The sequence below is a fragment of the Gymnoscopelus microlampas genome, assembly GCF_963454915.1.
Source record: "Gymnoscopelus microlampas genome assembly, chromosome: 10".
In the NCBI taxonomy this organism is placed as follows: Eukaryota; Metazoa; Chordata; class Actinopteri; order Myctophiformes; family Myctophidae; genus Gymnoscopelus; species Gymnoscopelus microlampas.
In genome coordinates this window covers 21,959,276-21,981,205 of record NC_139947.1, presented here as the reverse complement: position 1 = coordinate 21,981,205, position 21,930 = coordinate 21,959,276, and positions in this window count along the sequence as shown.

The following is a 21,930-nucleotide window of genomic DNA, read 5'->3' as shown; positions in this document are numbered from 1 at the left end:
TTGCCACGGGATTTGGCTCCTCTTAAGCCTCCATTGCAACTGGCTCGTCGTCTGCGGGTACAGACATATTTAGTGTACAATGAGATGTATTGCAGTAGTTGTTATCGATTGAGACAGATGTGATTGTACATGTTTAACACACCACCATGCTTAAGGCACTGAATTAAACATATGATTATAACATATTATATATTTTTTGTCTTTAAAAGAAATGCTTGTTTTTCTTTTTGGCCTTTAAGGTTATATCGTCACCTTCCTAAAATAATGGCCTACATCATTCTTTTTGGGAAATGATATTTTTGTCAAAAGAGTTGCTTGCTTCTAGAAATAGGCCATTATTTTGTCAAGGTGCGTGGAGAAGAAAAAAAACACGAGTAGTGCTGTGCGTGGGTGTGACACACACACACACACACACACACACACACACACACACACACACACACACACACACACAGCGCGCGTGTGTGTGTGAGACGTTAATGACACATTAGTGTATGTGTTTGTGATCATAATTGCGTTGCAACTTTTTGTTTGCGATAGGTTGAATCGCTTGCGACACAATCACAATGAGCCCTGCCGTGGACCAGGCCAGGTCAGATTTGTTTTAATGCCTTGTAGAAATTAATCTTACCCGTTAAATGTCTCTGAACGATACCCTCCTCTGGAGGTCTCTCACCCAACAGCAGCGTTGGATATGGGTTCTCCCGTGTAGGTCTCTTGTCCACGAAGTGAAATCAACAGACAGCTTTGAGAGTTTTTTTTAAGTTCAAGTTTCTTAGCCAACTTCTTTTCGCATCGGACGCGATGGAATTGAGACGTTAAGCGAGAGAAAAGCAGAGATAAAAGACTTACTAACAAACGTTCTTGGAGTCAGAATCGCTATGCGACCTGTGAAGCTACAGCTACGGTCGTTCTGCTGACAAATGTAAACACACTGAGCCGCTATTTCCTACTTCCGGTCCGTCCGCAGGATGTTTCCCACCCAAGATTCTTGCCCCAGTAAATTCCCGCGGAAACAGGTGGATATAGGGCTGAATTGGTTAATACGATTTTCAATTTTCAAATGACACAACAGGTAGTGCCCATTTTGTCATTCAGTTAGAGAGGCTGAGATCCTGTAAGGCCACACAACAGAATGATGTGTGTTGTTTTGGGAATCCCTGGTAACATGAGCGTGTTCTGCACCAAAGACACCTGTGGTTTTAAGCAGAAACGCACGACTTCGGAATGGCTCCGTTTTCATTGGCACTGCAGCTCAGGCCTTCCTTCTGGAGGAAGAACCCAAGAATGTCCTCCTGGAGCAGAGCAAGCAGCACATTTTGGGCGGCAAACCAATCCTGCTCGCAGGCACAGTGGCCAGCGTGGTCGAGTGCGAGTGAGGAGACGAGTGGTGGTGGACGGTAATCGAAGTACATTTACTTGAGTAAGCACAGCTTTTGATTATCTGCACTTCACTTGAGTATTTGCATTTTTGGATCCTTATGACTTTCACGCCACTACATTTCAAAGACAAATACTTTACAATTGTACTTTTAACTACTTTTGACTTTTGACTACTTTTGACTTTGAAAAGTCTATTATGAATGTTTAATTAATAAAATGTAATTTTGTCCAGTCTGTATGGCAGAGTGTGTTAATACAATATAACTTACACAATTTATGTGGTTGTATTTTGTCACCCTGCTCTTCTATTGAGACATTTAGATTGTGTCAAAGGTCATGTCTCACCTGCAGGATCTGACACAAATTTTGACCTGAAGATTCAATTAATCCCCTGAGCAAGCAGGCAGGCTCTATAAGCTCAATGGTAAAAAAATGTCAGCACTTCCGCAGGAAACCGGGTTCAAATCCGGGGTAGAAGAGGAAAGTTACATAGTGCAGCTTTAACCACTTAAGACATATTTCAAATAATAGTGAAAATAGCAGATCTACAAGCTCACAACGCGACGCATTATTGATATATACACGATGCATTGATAATAAAAAGAAAATGTACTTTGTACTTTTGAATACTTAAGTATTTTTTTAAGCATGTACTTTTGAATATTTAAAAGCAAATATTCCAGTACTTTAACTCAAGTAAAAATTTAACTGAGCAACGTCCACTTGAGTAGTTGAGTAATATTTGACTAATAGTATACTTTGACTTGAGTACTGGGGCTGAGTACTTTGTCCACTGGTGAAGGAGACGACCAGAGGTTTGCCTCTAGAGTGGTTCCTGTATGTTCTTTGTCTGCATCTGTCCAGAATAGTGACCATAATGAGTAGACAGCTCCAACGGTGGTTTCTGCACAGAACAGTCGAAATAACATCAATAGCATTTTTTCGTCCTGTGTGATTAATGCTTTAACCTAAAAATCTAAAAAGCTAAATGGTCTCCAATGAAAGCATCTGGAATACTGTTTTGTGAACGTGGAATGCTAAATATTTTCTATAGTTTCTTTCGCACATACTTCTTTGCAGGACTACTTTCATGTTGGGGGAGGGGGGGGGGCTAGGGGGTCTTGGGGTTGTCAAAGCCATGGCTCATGGTTTCTGGGCAGGCTGTTGGTGAATGTTCCCTCATGCTGCCTCACAGGGTCTGGGCAGAGAATGTTCCTCCCCATCCTAATGTCCCATATGAGAACGGCGCAGATTGGAAACACATTTCTGGCACCCTGGACACTCTAACCAATGGAAAGAGGAAGGAGGAGAGGAAGGGAGGAATGAAGGGAAGGGTAGGAAGCGACGGCAGCTGCGGTTAAAAAAACGAGAGCCCCCTAAATACACAATCAAACTGTGTTAAGATCTGTCAAGAATCACCTCATCCCCGGGCTGCGGGCCCTGCAGAGATTACACAAGCGTGCGAGCACACACACACACACACACACACACGCACACGCACGCACATGCACCCACACACTCACACACACACACACACACACACACACACACACACACACACACACACACACACACACACACACACACACACACACACACACACACAAGACATAAATGGACAGAGAGATCAGACAGTACTTTAGGACACACCTGGTAGTGGTGAACGGAGCCCACAGTACCTGACGCTAGACTGAAGGCAGGTACGTTACGAGACCCCAAGCTAACCCCATAAACACACACATCAGAGAATATCCCTGTATCGAAAACAGGACAGGGCATCAATACAACCTACAATTTGGCAAATTCGAAACAGGTGAGGAGACTTTGTTTTTATGGGTTCCATAATTCTCCTGTGAGATGATGCGCAGTGAAAGGCGCACCGGTGGGGAGCGGGTGGGTGGTGGGGGGGGGGTGTTACAAGGCTCGGCTCGAAGGCTGCAATGCCAGCTATTTAGCAGTGAAAGATAGACCAATAATACCGGTGACCCAAGGGGTTCGTTGATGCCATGTAAGATAGACAGAGAGCCCATTTTTTTTATGGTCACAGGCCTTAAATTTATACTTTATAGTGAGAGGGGGGGGTGGGGGTGGGTGGACATCTGGAGCTGGTTGTTCTCTTAGCGATCTCCTCTCCCGCCCATCCACAGCCTCTTGACTCCTGCAACTGCAGCAATGAGGGGGCACATTCCCTGTAAACAGGACCTGGCTGCTATTCAGTTTGGGTTTGGAGGCAGAGGGAGTGGGGTGAAAGGTTTGATGTCGGAGGAATTGGAAAGATAATGGCACTATGGGGGTTACAGGGGGTGATTTTAGAAGAAACCTTTGTGTCTCATAGTGGACTGTTATGCTTAACTACATGAACCCTAATATGGACTGGATCAAAAATGTGGTGGAAATTGCAGATCTACAAGTTACAATTTACAAAGCTGTGAGCTAGTAGATCGACAATTTTCAGTGAAGAGATTTGGTGTACAGGAAAAAAACAAGCCGACCTAGTACAGAGCCCTGGGAGGCTCCGGTCAAAGAATTATATCGGGTTTAAGGGGTTAATTTATTCTCCGTTGTACAACAAAATATAAAGCAGGCATTACTGTGCTCCTATGAGGAATTCTGCATGGTGTTAATCCTCAGTGAATCACAATTACAGGGGGATCTGGATGATGCAAATCCAACCCCAACTATGACGTATAGTCAGCTCAGGCCTAATATAATGAACAGCATTAGGTTACATTCGAGCTAGTTATTCTCACCAAGGTTTAAAGCCTTGTCGAGAATAACTAGCTTGAACGCAACCTAATGACGTTCATTAGGCTCAATACTCCAAATGATTAAAAAAAAATATTACAGTTTAGGCATATAAATATCTAGGCCTACTGTACTACTGCCTCATGCGATGCAGTAGTTTATAGTCTACAACACCACCTGCAAAACCACTATGGTTCCTTAATAGATTCTGGGTTGAGGAAAGCCTCTGGCTGCGCACAAGTTTGTATGGAAGCAATTACTTTGGTCAGGATGCCGTATTTGGCAAAGCACGGTCGACACCGCACTTTTTTTTCTTTTTCATGTTTAAAGTGCTCAGCACAAACAGCCAATTGAAAGTCCAAATGATCCACTTCTCTTAGTAAGTAGGTCACACATGGCTAACCCCAATTACAGCTGGCTAATTTTGCAAAAACTTGTGCAAACCAAGGTAACCTAAAGGTGCTACAGTGTGTGTCAGCATCAGTCAGTGGCTGGAGGGGGAGTTTTTAGGCCGAGCATGCCAATGAGTCTCCAGCAGAGAACCCCCCAAACAAACCAGCTTTAGTATGCTACATGCCCAACAGTAATCACTGTCAGGTGGCAGAAGACTTTCAAATTGTTTGCGGTGGATGTCTACGCACTCCGCATAAGGAATTCATCCTTTCCTCTTGCTTGTCTTGGATACTAAATAATTTAATCTTGCACCACTGCAGTGTCTTCTTGGCATAGGAGGGAGGCACCACTTGCACTGTAGGAATTAGCCTGTTTATTTTATGGAGGAGACCGAACACAAATCAGCGATGAATGCAGGCAGATAAATCTGCTAAAGATAGCCCTGTCGACAACAGGGCAACCCAGCGTCAAAAACAAGTATGTCGCCGCTTCAAGACACAAACAGGTGGAAGTGGGCTCTAACGCCTGATTTAATACCTGGTTGCACACTGTGTCCCTTACCCGAAATAGCTGATCTACAAGTACACAGCGCGTGACGCTGCGATGTGTTGCAAGGTTGCAGATCTGCTATTTTCCGAGTGCAACACCGGTGCGCGACTAAGTACAAATCAGGCATAACTCTCTTCCCTTCCTCCCCTCATGTCAGGCCGTCTGCTGCGCTTTAATAACGGCATCCTCCTCTGCTCAGAACAAATCTATAAAACTGTAGATTCCCAGTCCTCTCCGGAGGGGCGGCAAAACTACTTCCACATGTGCTTTTTCCATATCCCGCTGCTATTCTGGAATTTCGTTTATGTACATTGTCAAACTTCTCACAGTGTGAGAATAAAGGGAGAAAAGCAATTAGGGGCCAGGGGGGATCGCGGCGAAAAAAAGCTATGGTGGGGTGTGTGGGGTGCAGGCAGGGTGGGGTGCAGTAGCTGGTGGATTAAACCTTGTCTGCATGGTGGTGGTGGTGGTACCGAGGACCAGTGGGGTTTGAGTGGGGTGTATAGGCCCGGGATGGAGCCTGGATCCTGGGGGCTTGTTCACACGGGAAGGAGCGACTGCCAGCAGGGTGGCTGCATCCTGCTTTTAGAAGGAGGATAATCTCTCCTCCTCCGCTGCAACGATCGTTTGGGGCTCGAACCCCCCCCCCCCTCTCATCTGACACCCCTGTCCTCTCTCTTCTTGCCCCCTCCAGCCCACGCTTTTTCCAACCGCCGTGCCCCCGCGTTCACACGGGCCCTGAGAACATGCAAACACAGGAAAGAGCCGTCTTGCTCGAGCCCATCCCCAATCATTTTCCAACTGCGCTCAAATCCAAAACAATTACGAGCGATGGCCACTGAGAGCAGAGCTGTTTGTCTATGGAATAAAAACACAATCAGGACCCCACCTCCTCAGCACCGCCGAGAAACCACCGCCGACCCAAATGCATGACAGATCCGTCCGGTGCTTTATTTTCACAAAACGTCTCTGTTTGTGTGCTCGATGTATTGCGAGGGAATACTTTCACGCGGGTAAATAAACTCCTGATTTTTCACAATCCTTGTTCCAACACATTTAGAGCCGTTGCTATTTGTTGGCCAAACAATTTGTGTGCAGACAGACACACACACACACACACACACACACACACACACACACACACACACACACACACACACACACACACACACACACACACACACACACAATACGTACCAAGACCAACCTCTTTACCCTTGTGTGGTCGAGGTGGCCTTGTGGTCGGATTGGAGACCTCTATACCGTACATCTCAATCACAATGGGCAGGGGTGTAATTCGTTGCAGACGCAGATTCAGTATCTGTGGCTGGGATGTTGTAAAACTGAGGTGGTTTCGGTTGAAACCGAAGGTTTGCATTAGCACACAGCGTTAGTCACTGGGCCACAGTTCAACTGGCAAGTTTTGCTCTCTGTTGCAAAGCGGACAGAGGTTCGGAACGTCTGTCCCCACTTATCTCACCAGTCAGTAGCCACGGGGCAAGTGACCCCAAGGGGTCACATTTGGGGACTCGATGTCTGAAGGACCTGAGGGGTTCTTCCCTAAAGAGGGTAAAGGGGAAGGGGGTGAATTCTAATTAGCAGCCTTAAAGCCTGCAGTCTATAATATCCGAAGGCCACACACACACTACTGCCTGATTTAAACTTGGTTTCGTGCTGCGTCGCACATCGGAAATCTGCGACCCGTTGTGAGCTTGTAGATCGGCTATTTTAAGTGCGCAGCACCGGCGCGCAATCAAGTATAAACCAGGCTTACGTTGTGGAGCAGAGTGCATATACACACTGTATACTGTACCATACATATAGTATATACACTGTTTCCTCACACATGAAAAATGTTTACACGGAAGGGAACCAAAGACCTCCATGCAACGTTGCAGAGCAGATCCCCTTCTGTGGCCACAGACTAAATATCGACACAGCCAGACGGCACGCGGTCTCAGTGTGAGTGCTGCGGCGGGCCGTCAGGCAGCCCCCCCCCTGTGAGAAGAGGTGAGAGGTTAAAAAATGGCGTGAGGGGAGGAGGGGAGATAAGAGGCAGGAGAGAAAAAAAAGAAAGAAAAAACTGTCATCCTCCACTTGAAGCGTATACACTGTAGCTGATGGCTGGAGGAGGAGGGGGGGTGGGGTGTGGGGGCTGGGGGGGTGAAGAGTTCCAGATGTGAGGATCGTGCGTGACGGAGGGACGGCCGGATGCTGCGAAAGGGAAGGCTCTCTCTGCCACACCCTCCTTCTCCTCCTCCCCCTCCCTCACGACCCCCGACCCCCTGCTCCCCCTCCTCCTCCACCCTCCTCTCCTCTTCCCAAAGAGAGCTGATGACGGTCAAAAGGCAAAAGTTTCCCCAGGCTATAATTAGTAACCCTCAATTTAACTCATCATAGTCTCAGTGTAGTGTGTGTGTGTGTGTGTGTGTGTGTGTGTGTGTGTGTGTGTGTGTGTGTGTGTGTGTGTGTGTGTGTGTGTGTGTGTGTGTGTGTGTGTGTGTGTGTGTGTGTGTGTGTGTGTGCGTGCGTGCGTGCGTGCGTGCGTGCGTGCGTGCGTGCGTGCGTGCGTGCGTGCGTGCGAGATGCATGTCTGCGAAGGTGTGTGCGTATGCCTGTGTGCGAGCGAGCTAATGTATGTGTTTAACCCTGACGGAGCTCTATGGAGTCTTTCAGATAATCCGGAGGAAGTTGGCTTCCTCGCAACAGATGTGACTTCCAGGCACCTCTCAGTGTCTTGCCTTAGAACTATGGGCAACTAGACGGTTACTTTGAGTGTAGTGCAAATCTTTGCCAGGAGGCATGCCCCAATAATGATACACTATCTGACGCAGTAAACGTCAAACTGTGTTATCTCTGTCTCCCCTATATGTCTCTATTGTCTATATATTATTATTGTTTATATAGTTTTCCTTTTTATTTTTCCCTTTGTGCTTAACCTACTAGAAAGAGTGCACACATGAAGAAGGAGTAGATGGAAATATGCTGCCATCTTTGTCCCATCAGAAACAAGAAAATGAGAATATGTTTTTTTATATGTAAACTGTCTCTTTGGTTTTATACAAATGTTTCAATCATAAATAAAACACTGGAAATACTTTGTCAGTAGTCTACTGTTTTCACTTTTTGCATTTAGAAAAATAATAAATGAATACATACATGAATAAGTTCCCTAGCCTCAATATTAATATTATGTAATTAAAATGTAAAAGCCAATATAAAAATGTTAGTGTACAGTAGCTTTCATTTTTCATATAAGCTTACTGCTAGTTTAATTAACTAATTGATTTCTTTCATTGATTGTTCTCATTTTAGTAGTAACAGACTAATAAAAAAGGCTAAAATACCCCTATTGGATTGTACTGGAGCCTGGTGGGAGAATTGAATACCCTAGCACGTTTCTCAATACTAAAGCAATTGGAGACATTATGGCCTATAAGAGGGTATGGCAGTGTTCAAGCCCCAGTCTCCATGGTGGTGGGTACCAGCTTTACCCGTATTGCCAGACGGACATCCCATATCCATTGTTGATTGTATAGTACAGGTCAGGTCCACATCTGATGTCTTATCCAACATTAGCACAAAGTAATATTTTACAGTGAATGTCTATGTACTCTTTTATGATGCTTAGCTTTCTCTACAGTACAATGAAGTGTTAGAATACTCTTGCAGAATGTGTTCACTTTTGGTATACAATACCAAATACTGCTTGCATGACAAAAAAAATAGTTCAGACATGTCTATAACTTGGACAAAGTTGGACAACAGACTCTTTCAAGTCCCCAGGTTACAGCTGTACTGTAACTGCAAGTTACTGCAAATGCTTTGGGCAACAACTCTGCTGGTTGCTTAGCCTTGGGGTTTTTCCTAACATGAGAAACATTTGATGTAATGAAACTGAGTCCTTCTTCAGACAATATGAATCCACAAATTGAATGAGACTTGTAAAAGACTTAAAAGTTGATGCTTTCTTAGAGCAGAGCCCTGAAGTCATTATTTTTTAAATTGCGCCATTATTTTTTATAAAGAGCTTTCCCATGGTCCATTTGTCTGTTTAATACAGCACATCTGGTGAATGCATTCTCCGTTCTCTCCTCCTGAGAAAAAATCTGCCGTCATTGGTGCTGTGTAGAGCAGAAGTGTTCGGAGACCCTGCAGCCTCTCGGGTGACTGGCATTAGTTTTACGACTGATGGAATGCCTTAGCACCGGATTGGGCCTGGCAGAACCAAAAGCCTGTGTGGCCGGGCCAGTGGGACACATTGTTATGGCAACATCACATTGAGTGTGTTTAGACTACACTGGGCAATGCGGTGAGGTAATGCCTGTGATGTAACTTTCGAGAGACAGGGGGAAAGGGGGAAACAAAATGTACTATAGGTGGCAGGGGTGGGGCTAGGGCTAATGTTACCCAGACGGTGACATACATCATCAGAAGGAGAAAGGGAAAGGCATAGTGTATGCACCTAGTAACAAGTTCCTGAAGCCACACGAAGCCGAGTGATCGGCATGAGGTCATCAAACATACCCTAGCCTAGCCCCCTAGTCTCAACCATGACCATCACGCTGGTCACGACCAAGCGTCTACTTGTTTTCCCTCGACTGCAGAACATAATGCACCGGAGCCACCCCTTTCAAGGCCTCGCTCCCTGCTAATTTAGCGTTCCCCCAAAAAAACAGACAGCAGGAAAATTACTGTGATGCCTTTGCAAAAATAGCAAAAAGAAAATGTGTTTCGTAACCAACGTCAATGTCAAACATAGCAATTCTGCTCATGTTGTTTTCCACTGTGCTATTTCAACTTTGCTTTCTTTCCTCTTGCTCTCTCCCTCTCTCTCTTTTCCATACTCATAGCTTTTCTTCAATCATCGATGCCGCTGGTAGGACACGGTGCGGCCAAGTCGAGCAACAAAATTACCCCGGAGAGCTTTGCAACGCGCTTGTCTGGAGAACACGGCGCTTTGCTCTGGGCGTGCCCCCTCTATTTTGCTCCACTTGGGGACTCGGCTGTAATTGCTTGTTTAAGGATAATAACAAGGGAAGACTCTCAGAGGAGCCCCGCGCCGCAATCGCCAGCCTCGAGGCAACCGCCGCAACCGCAGTGCAGTGCAATGGGGGTGGGGGGGGGGGGCTGGAGCAGAGGGGTGGGGAGAGAGAGAGAGAGAGAGAGAGAGAGAGAGAGAGAGAGACAGACTGGGTGGTAATTAAGGGCTTATTTTTTTCCTGCCGACTGAACAGCATCTGCGCAACTCTCACCTGCTCAGAGGGGATTGTGTGCCTGCGTGTATATGTGTGTCTGCGTGTATATGTGTCTGCATGTACTGTATGTGTGCGTGTCTGCGTGTGTGTGTGTGTGTGTGTGTGTGCGCATGTCTGTGTGCGAACACACAACCTTTCCTGTGTGTCTGCTTCATTTTCTGAAAAGCTGGCCTCCGTTGCCTGTTTTTTTCCCCCAATGGTTCTTTGATGGTACATGTGAGAGAGAGAGAGAGAGAGAATGTACTGTATGTGTGTGTGTGTGTGTGTGTGTGTGTGTGTGTGTGTGTGTGTGTGTGTGTGTGTGTGTGTGTGTGTGTGTGTGTGTGTGTGTGTGTGTGTGTGTGTACGTCTGCGTGTATGTTTAATGTAATGCAGGGACGGCAGCCAGAGCATGTAGCAAGTCTGTCAGAGAGAAGAGGAGAAAAGCGGGAGGTAATTAAATTAGGGGTGGCACAGCCGCAACCTGGAGCCTAAACGAGGCTCGGGGGATTCTCATGATCCAAGACACTCATTGTTTCCGTTCTCTCAGAAACATGGGGTACGACTGGCTTTACCCCGCGAGACTCTGAGGAAATCATGGCAACGCAGAATGTGGCGGGCAAATCCTCATAAGCAACGTATGATTGCGATTGAAATTCACAAGCGCAGAGCCAATCGCCGCATACAATCGGAATAGCTTACACTCACGTGTGTCCACAGAGCAGTGCGTGCAATTATGAAGGCTTGTGAGTGCGGCGGTAGAATGCTAACGTCCGGGGCTCATTTAAAGCCCAGACAAGATTCAAATCTGTCAGCAATGCCCTTTGAGACCCCCCTTGCAATAAAGTTACCAGGGCCCAAGCCTGCTGGGAAGGCTTCATTGAGGAGATATCACACCAGCATGCTCCTGGAGCCTTACCCCATAACATGGCTGACATGACAGAATGTCACTCTGAACAGCGTGGGGAGAACAGACTTGATTGTGGTGCTACGCCTCAAACGGGGGTTAAGTTTATACCGTACCATTGAGGGTTAGGGGTGTATTCTAGTCTGACAGCTGGGCTTGGAGCCGTGCCTTCTGTGTAACAATAGTCCAGGCTGCAACAGGCAAGAACGGCTTAACTGGAAGAGAGATTTATGGCACACCCGTGATGGGAAGCTGGCCCAATTTCAGCACTTCAACGCCCATAAAGAGAGAGAGAAAGAGAGAGAGAGAGAGAGAGAGAGAGAGAGTGAAAGGAAAAGGAAAAGAAAGAGGACATATAGATGGAATGATCAGAGCAATAAAAAAAGAAGCCTCTTGCGGTTTAAAGAAAAAAATTATCACACAAAAATAAAATGCAGCCTTCTCCTTGAGAATCTCTTCACGCCGGTGGAGTGCCGCTATGTACAGGATGTACATAGCGGCAGACATGATCCACTCAGCCCCATTCTTGTTTGCTGACTGCCAGACTGCACCACAGGCCATCTGAGCGTGCCCCCTGCCCACCCCCCACCCCCAAGAGGACGGCGGTATTTCCATCATCGCAAATAAATGAGGTGGATAATTTCATCAGACTCTCACAGCACACTTGGGGTTAAAGGGGGCGGGTCTGCTCCTGATGGCAGCCCCCCCTTCGCCTATACTCCAAAGCCCCTGTGGGGCTATGTTATCAAACCCCTGAGTGAGGGCAGGGGGGCAAGGGTGGCGCAGAGTGGAACCCAGTAGCCGGCCCGGCCAAGCAGGTGTGTCCTTGCGGCTTGGCGAAAGTTTGGTGTTTTGATGCTCTCTCTTTCTCTCTCTCCCCCTCTTGCTCTCTCTCTCTCAATGTATGTAGCCCCCTACTAGTGCCCCATCCAACCACCCACCTACCGCCGCTGAATACACACCGAGGTCCTATTAATCCCATTATGCAAATAGCTGTGATAAATCGCACAGGGGTTTTTCTTCTGCTCCCACTCCCTCTCTTCTCTCCCTCGCTCTCTCCTTGTTCGTCCACATCTTTCTCACAATGCCACCACACGGTGCTTTTTCCTGCTCCTCAATTAAGAGAGAGCCGCGAGGTCTGCGAGGGGAGGCAAGTCGGTGCCAAGTGTTTTTTTTTCCAGAGAGGGAGAAGTGAAGAGGTGGATGGGGAGTTGATGGGGCGGGGGGTTCTCAGCTGGCGGTGCCATAGGGAGGCTATGACAGATTGGCATCCAGCATAGCTGTGACCCGGACAAGGACAATTGGCGGGGTGGGTTGGTGGGTGGGGGGGGATGTCGGTGTTGGTCTGTGAGTCCAAAGGGGTTGAGGCAATGCGGCAAAAAGCACTCTCCAATGGGCACGGGGCGGGGAGACCGCTGCTGGGACGGGACTAGTCGAGTTGGAGCCAACTCAAAGGAGACCCCCGACCCCCAACCCCCCTCTGTCCAGACATCTGGAGATTAGTCACACCTGTGTCGTAAAAAAAATATATAAGAGTTTGGCATCAGACCCAAACTGCTGTTTCTCTCCGAGTACAATACTGTACACTACGCTGTAGTATATAATATATATGAGATTTATTTCATGGCGCCCTTGAGAGGGGAGTGTGTGTGTGTGTGTGTGTGTGTGTGTGTGTGTGTGTGTGTGTGTGTGTGTGTGTGTGTGTGTGTGTGTGTGTTGGGGGGGTCTGGGTGAATGGATCTCTGATGCCAAACGGCTGGTGCGTCTGAGAACAGCTGAAGGAGAAGGGGACAAGTGCAGTATGTTGAAATCAAGGGGGCATGTCAGGCAATTGTAAGACGGCTGGAGTGGGGGTGGGGGGGAGGGGTCAGCGACACTGAAAAAGATCACTGGAAATATTGCCAACATTTGTGCCTGCCGTTGGACGTGCCCACTCGCTCGCTGAGGGATTGTCTGGTATGCTTTTTCTCTCTCTCTCTCTCTCTCTCTCCCCCCCATGTCTTTCATACAGAGATGCAAGTAGAGTTCAAGTATGCATCAACTTTCTTTTCTTTTTTCCTGAACACCCACCCACCCCACACTGGCTTGCTGTCGGATGCCTGGGAGCTGAGGCGCGTGACAACAATGGAGATGTGAGGGAGAACTGTTCCAAGTCCTCACTCACTGGTGTCCTTTTGAACCGGCTGTCCCAGCGTCCCACTGAGACGAGCCGCCTCCACGTCAGGAGTCGCAGGGTAAGTAGAACGGTCAACAGACCAATCGATAGGACATTCAGGCCCCGACACTCACACACACGTATGAATGCACACACACACACACACACACTCAGTTAAGTGTGGTCAGTTTACGGATGTTCATGCATGCACTCTGCCACGTGCCTGACACTCGGGGGTTTCGGCTGACAAAATCACACCGTAAAGATCCTGACGGTTGGCTAATACGGCAGTTTTCTGAAGATGAAGCTGTGTCTGGTCGACTGAGAGTGTGGGCCGGGAGTGATCAACGGGTGGGGGCTGTTGAAGACTCATTGATTAGCAATCAACAACTGTTGAAAAATCCATGGGAACGCCAGTGCGTTGCCTTGCCCAATCAATAAGACGAGATTTTCATTTGTGTCCCTAAGCCTTGTCGTCGATAGATCCACGTCTGCGGACTGCGGCGTGTCGGGCCCTCGCGCTTTCTCCAGCCAGCTACTGTATGCACGCCGTCATTACTCCTCTTCTCAACTGGTAAGAATCACAGCGAGTTGACACTAGTCATCTCACATCATTGATCTCCGCTGAGTGGATTCACACATCACTACAGTCGGCTGAACGATATCAATAAGATATCTAGTATCTGAAGAGAATGTGAGTGGCTCTGGGCCCCCCCGGCTTATTGGAAACCAGAGCAGGGCCTTAGCGGCTCGTTTAGCGTCAAAAGTGAGCGAAGGTAAATGGATTTCTTTGTTACGGAACTGCTCAAGTTGAAATAAATTTTAGACAGGAGGCAAAAATAATAATGAAAATGCACTGTTTCATGGTTTCATGGCTGACAGTATGACAGTGACTTCTGTCAAGAAGAATGAGTATTGGTCGACACTTTTATCGTGTGTTAAGACAATAGCTTTAACCACTTGAAACCTAGCATCCCTACTGTATTCAGGGGGAACATAATAGATTTGGTGTGTAGAGCAGTGGTTCTCAAAGTGGGGTCCCGAGAGCCGCAGGGATCCCTGGGGTGGGTCCCCAGTTAAATGAGGTAATATAGCACCACTATTTTAACACTAAATACATACATCGGCTATTCTAAAATAACCAATCTACAAGTCTCACAACGCGCCGTGACGTAGATTTGCCATTTTCAAAAAACCTTTCAAAAGAATTTGAAACATTTGGAATATATTTTGTAATCATTTTACACAAATCTTCTTTTATGAGGGTCCCTGGCACAACATCTTTTCAGATGGGGGTCCGCAGCCAAGTACATATTAATTTGGGGGTCCTTTACATGAAAAAGTTTGAGAACCACTGGTGTAGAGCATAAGAAAAAACAGAGCCGGCCCTGGTCAACTACGGTAAGTATTTGTTTACTATAGAGAAGTGGTTCCCATCAACCTTTAGTGGATCAGGGTCCACTTGAAAATCTCAAAGGTGTTTGCGGCCCACCCATTTGACACGCCAGCTTTTCAGATGTTAATTTTAACGATCAATCAATCGATTGTGTTCTGACAAATTTGTTTATTTAAATATTCACGTAATTAAAATCTTGGTTGGTTAAACCAAGATAAAAAACTGGTTGGTTATCGCCGGTATAGGGGGTTCAAGTGTTTAAGTCTACAGTATGTGCAGTGAGCTGGCAGCAGTGGATGCGGTGGTACAGTACAGTGAGGTACAGTAAGCAGTGGATCTCTCTGGCTGCCTCCTCCTCCTCCTCCTCCTACTCCTACTCCTACTCCTTCTCCCCCCGTGCCATTAGTCAGTGGAAGATGACACCACACCAGTCAAGCTGGTCAGGGGAAAGGCGGCCCGTTGGGCCATGAGTCACTTCAATCTGGGCTGGAGCGGGAGTCCATCACACTGCAGGGAGAACACGTTGACGATCCAGACAGACTGCGGGATGACAAAATATCCTGTCACGCAGCGAGGGGCGCGGCCGGTATGCGAGGCATGTCTGGCTGGATTTAATCATACGTTGACATGCACGCAGACGCGAACAGGCTCAAAGTGATGAAAGCGCATGAGTATGTGCACGCGTGTGCGCACACACACTCACACACAGATTCAACTGGAGAACACAAAAACACGTGCGTGAACTCAAATGTATAAACAGGCACGGCTGCATGATGTAATTAAAGCGGTCTTCTCAGATGATTACAGGGGGAGACAGACGAGGGGCAAGCTGAGCTGCACATACAGACAGACAAAATGTTCAGTGAGTGGATGCCAGACAGCCAGCTAGACAATGAGAGGGCGAGCTGTGAGCTGTGAGCTGCCCATCCCCAGCTCTCGTCGCAATAATGAGTCAACGTGCGCTGCCTTGGCACGGCTGGCACCATTTTGTTCTCGCTGCTGTCCTCCTCTGAGGGCAGCGCGATGATGAGTTATTTTTCTGCAGCTTGGCACAGCATGGCGCTTTCAGCTCCCCAGATGGTCTTCACGGTGATTCAGTTAGGCGCCTTGTCTGTTGCTGGGCAGCATGTGTGGGCCCACCGAAAACATCACACATGCACGCACACACACATGCACGCACACACGGACGGACAGACGTGCATGCATGCACGCACGGACACACGCACGCAAGCATGCACACAGTTATCTTCTCAAGCTTTTGCAGGAAAAAAAAATAAATTGGCACAACTTTTCCCCCATAAAAGATTCTTTATATGAATTCGGTTTCAGACATGAATTATGAAGTAGATCTCATAAATAGAGCTACTTCCTTTCAGGAGTATACGTAGGATTGAGAAAATAGGTGAAATTATTTTGTGGAAAAACACAAAACAATAAAATAACACTCACAGACATCACTGTGATGTCAGTCTTGTGTGTGCATTTAATTATCCACAACTAGCAATTTAATACAGAGCAAAATAAGTGATTCCACGTGTTTGTGATAATGCTGCAGTGTTTTTGATCATGCTGGAGGGTTGTCCCAGAACAGAATACGATATTTTGCATTGACCATGATGTCAGGATATACAAGTTATTTATCTTCAACATTTTCATCTTCTCTCATCCGAAAGGACTGAATTAATTGTGTGCTTAAAGGTGATTTATAGGCAATAGAATACAAGCTCGAGCTCCAAAATAGAATACAAGCCCACAACGTATGTTAGGCGTTGTGAACTTGTAGATTGTCTATCTAAAAAAATATTATACATTTGAAAACTTGTGAAATGGGACATTCTGCATAATGATGAGTGCTTTTACATTTGGTCAAGTATATTTTGATGCCAATACTTCATACTTTTACCAAGTACCTTTTTGATACCGGACGTTTACTTGTATTGTTTACTTGGGATTGATACTTTCACTTATGTATAAACTTTTTTAGTACTTCTTCCATCACTGGTGGTGGGACTTGACAGGAGCCCGGCTTGCCAGTCTAACCTGCTGTTTCTTGAGTTGGTATTAGGGCAGGCAGGTCCTGGCAAGTGCCTCCTGCCCTGTGCATGGTGAACCAGTGGGGGGTGCGAGCACAGGCCTTGGCCCTGTGTCAGCGCTGTGCGATCCAGCAATAGAGCCGGCAGCACGCCAGGAGATGACAGCATCTCACTGTCGTCTCTGGGAGTCATAAATCTTCCCCCGGCTCTGGATTTGCGCAGGCGGAGAATACACTATTGTCCAAAGCGCGCAACTCGGGCCCAGCTGTTCAGCTCAGAATATCCATATTTAACCCATTCAGGAGTAAAACAAAAGACTCCACGAGGCGAGGAAAATCCAGGACAAACTCAAGAGAGCCAACTTGTCTTGTTTTTTGAGGCTCAGATCATTAGATGAATCCCTTTAGTGACACCAAGGCACTTCTCACTTTGGCTTTGAAAACGCCATGGCTTTCTAATTGCATATAGCACCTAAGATTCCCAGTGGTTGAAAATCTGTGAGTCTTTTGCATTCGGTATCCTCTCCCAGTTCTTCAGGAGCCGTCAGTTCCTGCATGTTTTTCCAATTAGCGCATGCACCGTTACCATGGCAAAGCTATAAACTATGGCTGGCCCCGGATATTCCACCTGGTGGCGTTAACCCGACTTCTCACCGCACACGTTATTCCTCCGAGGACAGTTTCAATTAGAGGCACAAGACCTGCCATTACTCACCAGTTGAAATGTACATTAGTCACCTCTAAACACGTGCAAGCGGCGCTGCCTACTGTATGTGCAAGTGCAGACAAGACATAGCGTTGTTGTCAAAGGAAGAAAGACAAAGGGGGTGAAAAGCTCGCTGTGTTTTCATTTAAAAAGTGAGAGGTTCAGCTCTGTGACTAATGAATACATGAGGGAGCATCGCTCTGGATTGCCGGTGACTTTACGGCCTTGTTGTAATCAGTGCAAAATGCATACCAAATGTTCCCAATTGATCATGTGTGCCAGAGCACTTTTATTGTTCATACCAAGAACATTTCCTTCTCCAAGAAGCTAAGTAAGGACACAGTGTGACTTGGGGGCCCTTTGGGCCCACTGAGAAAGCGCTATAAACCAGTCAGTCAATCATTCAATCAAACTTTATGCTGACGTAAGCCGTGCATTCTCAGGTGCAGGGTTTTATTATAGGCTAGACCCGCGTCTGCCAGTGTTGGTTATCTGGTTTGCCGGGTCGAGCGTCTCAATAAAGAGGAACCAAATTACCCACTTAAACCCTATATACTTTGTCGTCTATCAAATAGCGAAAATAGGCAATCTACAAGGTCACCACACGTCACAGCGCAACGCATTGTGAGCTTGTAGATCTGTTACTTTCGCCGATTAATAATTACTTTCAGCAACTGTTCGCCTATTATGACGGAACCGGAATAGGGACGCTATAGGGTTCATGTGGTGAACCGGGAAGCGAGAGACCATCGTGACACATTGAAAGCATCCAATGAAAGTGTGTGCTAGCTGCAGGGACAGACGAGACTATGAGGGTGGGGCTGAGGGGATGAGGGCCTGGGGGTGGCGTAGACCCACCCCTCGCAGCTGTGAGTCCATGCCTAGCTCGTGCCCACCCTCCTCTTGGCTCTCTCTACCCGGCTGTCTAGGACAGATTACGCTGGCAGCCTTCCAGGACAGTGCCAGGCCCTCACGGAGTGTTCCTCATCAACAGAGCGCCCTTTGTGCTGAAATGACAAACCACAAAGTCAAGCCAACATCTGCAGCATAATGGGGGGAGGGGTTGGGTGGAGGTGGGGAGGAAGGGGGGGGGGGGGGGGTAAGAAAGGCCAGGGTGGAATGGCAGGGCAAGAGGGGAGTGCAGAAAAGGAGAAAAAAAGAAATTCTGTAGCGCACAGCGGGATGCAGTCAGCAGCTCAGCGCAGAAACGTCTGGATAATGTTGAGTTGATGTGCAACACAAAATATTTCACACTGTAGGAAAAGGAAAATGTCCTGACAGCATAGCGAATACAGAGGAGCGGGCGTGCATTCTAACCAGCATGGGAGCGAAAAGCGAGGATGAGGCAAGGCTGGAGCAAGATGTTTGGCACCATAGAATCAAAGTAGCCAGCCGCAGCATGTCACATAGTGACTACACACAGTGAACCAGTGTTCAGAGGTAGACATTGACAGTGCTGCATATTTTATGAAAGCGGCATTTAATAATATCCTTGAACAATGGTTATTCTTAAAAAGTCTTTGAATCCACTTAAAGTGTGCTATTGTACAGTATTATTCAAGACAATTCAGTTAGATACATTAGGCCTATTTCAGCATAAGATTGAGTGTCAAATGAAGATTTTGTTCACTAATGTATTTGTATGCTGACCTTTGAACTTTTCATAAATGGATGATCAAACATCAAGTTGAAGTTGTATAATTAACAGCCAAAAGGTAAAATATGGCCACATTTTAAAGCTACAATCAATAAGTTTTATTTCTGTTGTCTCCCTCTCCTGACGAAGAAAGGTAATTGCAACTAGGACTGAACTTCAATAAAGATGGCGGCACGTCTAATGTCCAATCCGGAGCGCCGCCTTCTTCAAGTAACTTTATTGATACCAGCAGGTGTGCTAACTGACACCAGGGTCAAGATTTCTTAATGGAAATGTAGGGAGAGACAACCTCCAACCACTGCAGATGTGTTAGTTACATTATATTAACATACTCTTCCATACAGATAATATAACATTTATTCATTCAAACAAGTACTGGATTGCAGCTTTAAATAAGGGAATTATTTTCATAATGAATTCTGAAGTCCTCCAAGCTTACCATCACCTGATTGTAGGATGTACTCCATAATAGAGTGCTACAGTTTGCAATCCTAAAACTCAGAAGAGAGTTTGCAATGGGTTCCCTTGCCAGGTTTCCAATACTTTATCCCATAGTTTTTATTTATTTATTTATGCAGAAAATAAGGTCTGTGATTAACAGAAAGTTTCATATTTTGTTCTACAACATAAGTTACGCCTGTAATATCGTTAATTTAGAAACTTATGAAGCAGTTATGTGCTTTTTAAAATGTAAAACATTCCCCTGTCGCATGCCATTAGTTGATTCTGTGCCAAAAATGACCACATATATGAACTTCTAGTATATATATATATATACGTACGCACGCACGCACGCGTGCGTATGTATGTATGTATATACATATATATGTATGTATGTGTATATATATATATGTATGTATGTGATATATATATATATATATATATATATATATATATATATATATATATATATATACATATATATACATATATATATATATACACACACACACACAGATTCTCTTCCAAAATCATATCATTAATTAGATTTACTGTAGATTGTTTTGTTTTGAATTCTCTCACTTTTCTCTCTTTTTTTTGCATTATGCCCACTGGTTCTGTTAAAAAATGTCCTAACTTCTTTCAGGAGAAAGTATTCTCAGTGTGCTTGTATTTTAGCCTGGTGTTACAGTATGAAATTTAAATGGTTACCAACCAAATTGGCTACAATTAGAACAATATAACTTTTTACAGTACTTCTAAATCAACTCTCCTCAGCAGGCAGTGGCAAAGATTCATTATATGGAAACTGGGAAACATGAGCCCAAGACCAATTAAGCCTATGCTGTAATCTGATAAGTGAGGTGAAAGTTTGCACCATTAACTGAAGTGGGAAAAGTTGATCTCACTGGAACACCTGTATTTTACCAGGAGGCCGGCCTGTATATCAACTGTGGTGAATAAAAACAGGAAGGAATAATGGAGGCATTCTTAACCAGGTAGACCAACACGGCCTACTGGAGCAACTTACCTTGGGGCCCTTAGTCATGTGGGAACGCTAAGCCTTAATTACTTAACATTCTTAGTTTTATAAGCAGTGAGGCGCACATGTGTTAGTTATTCATGTGTGTTTCACTGTGGTGCGTTATTAAACCTTAAAATCTAATTGAACTAAATTCGCTTTCATTACGGTGAACACTTCTTTGACTTGCACGAGTGCCCTGAAACGAGGTAGGCATAAAAACAGTACACCAAAAAAAAAGTCTGTTCATAGCTTGTGACTAAAGAACTGGAGGTGGGGATAGGCCTGCTAAAATGTTAATTTATGGCTGTGATTTAGGCTCCACAGCTAAAAGCTGCTTCTACACTAATGAGCTGCACATGACACTGCCCAGGAGTGGAACAATATATTACACATACCTCTGGTGCATAGTTGAGTAGCACTTCACCCAAATTCACTACATCTGTGGTAGAAAATGGTCAACAAGACAATAACTCTTTCCATGTATACTATCACCTCCTACTGTTATGCCCCTGGACTATGCTCTTAAAAAGTAGAGAGTATAGTTGTACATTACCACTGTGAGTGGAATTTTGTCTGTGCTCACTGAAGTTAAGTTAGTATCGACAGGGAGCTATCAGGGCTGCCAAAATCGGTAGCGTTCATTCTGCAAGCTGCCTGTTAAATTATGAGATATCTTATGTGCAAAGTTGACATTTTGGTGGTGCTTAGAATGTCATGGGGGTCACTCAAAATTAAAGGCCCGGGCCGTGGCGTAGCGGTCCGGGCACCGAGGCTGCAATGCAGCCTGACAGCATGTCGCAGCATCCCGACGACCTTTGCCCTGTGTCACTCCCCATCTCCCTCTCCCCAGTTCATGTCAGCATACTGTCCTATCAATAAAGGCCCCCTAATTAATTAATTAGTTTAACCACTTTAAGCCTACAGTATATAATTGACATCGGCAGGATTGAAAATAGCCGATCTACAAGCTCACAGTGCATCGTATCTGCTATTTTCAAAACATCTTGCGTTGTGAACATTTTTGATACATTTTGTATGGACGTCCCTGACACAAAATATTTTCAGATGGGGGTACGTGGCCAAATACATTGGGGCCACGTACTAGAAGCACTAGAGAAAAGGACATGAGGTCATAAAAATCTAATAGGAGTACAGTAGAACCTGGTTATGTTGTTATATTATTACCACACAATGCCAGACATTGTCATCAAGCCAATGTAACAATTACAATCGACCAAAACTATAGTTAGGCCACTACAGAAGAGCAGAGACCCCTTTAGCTAACAAAACCAGTGAAACCGGATC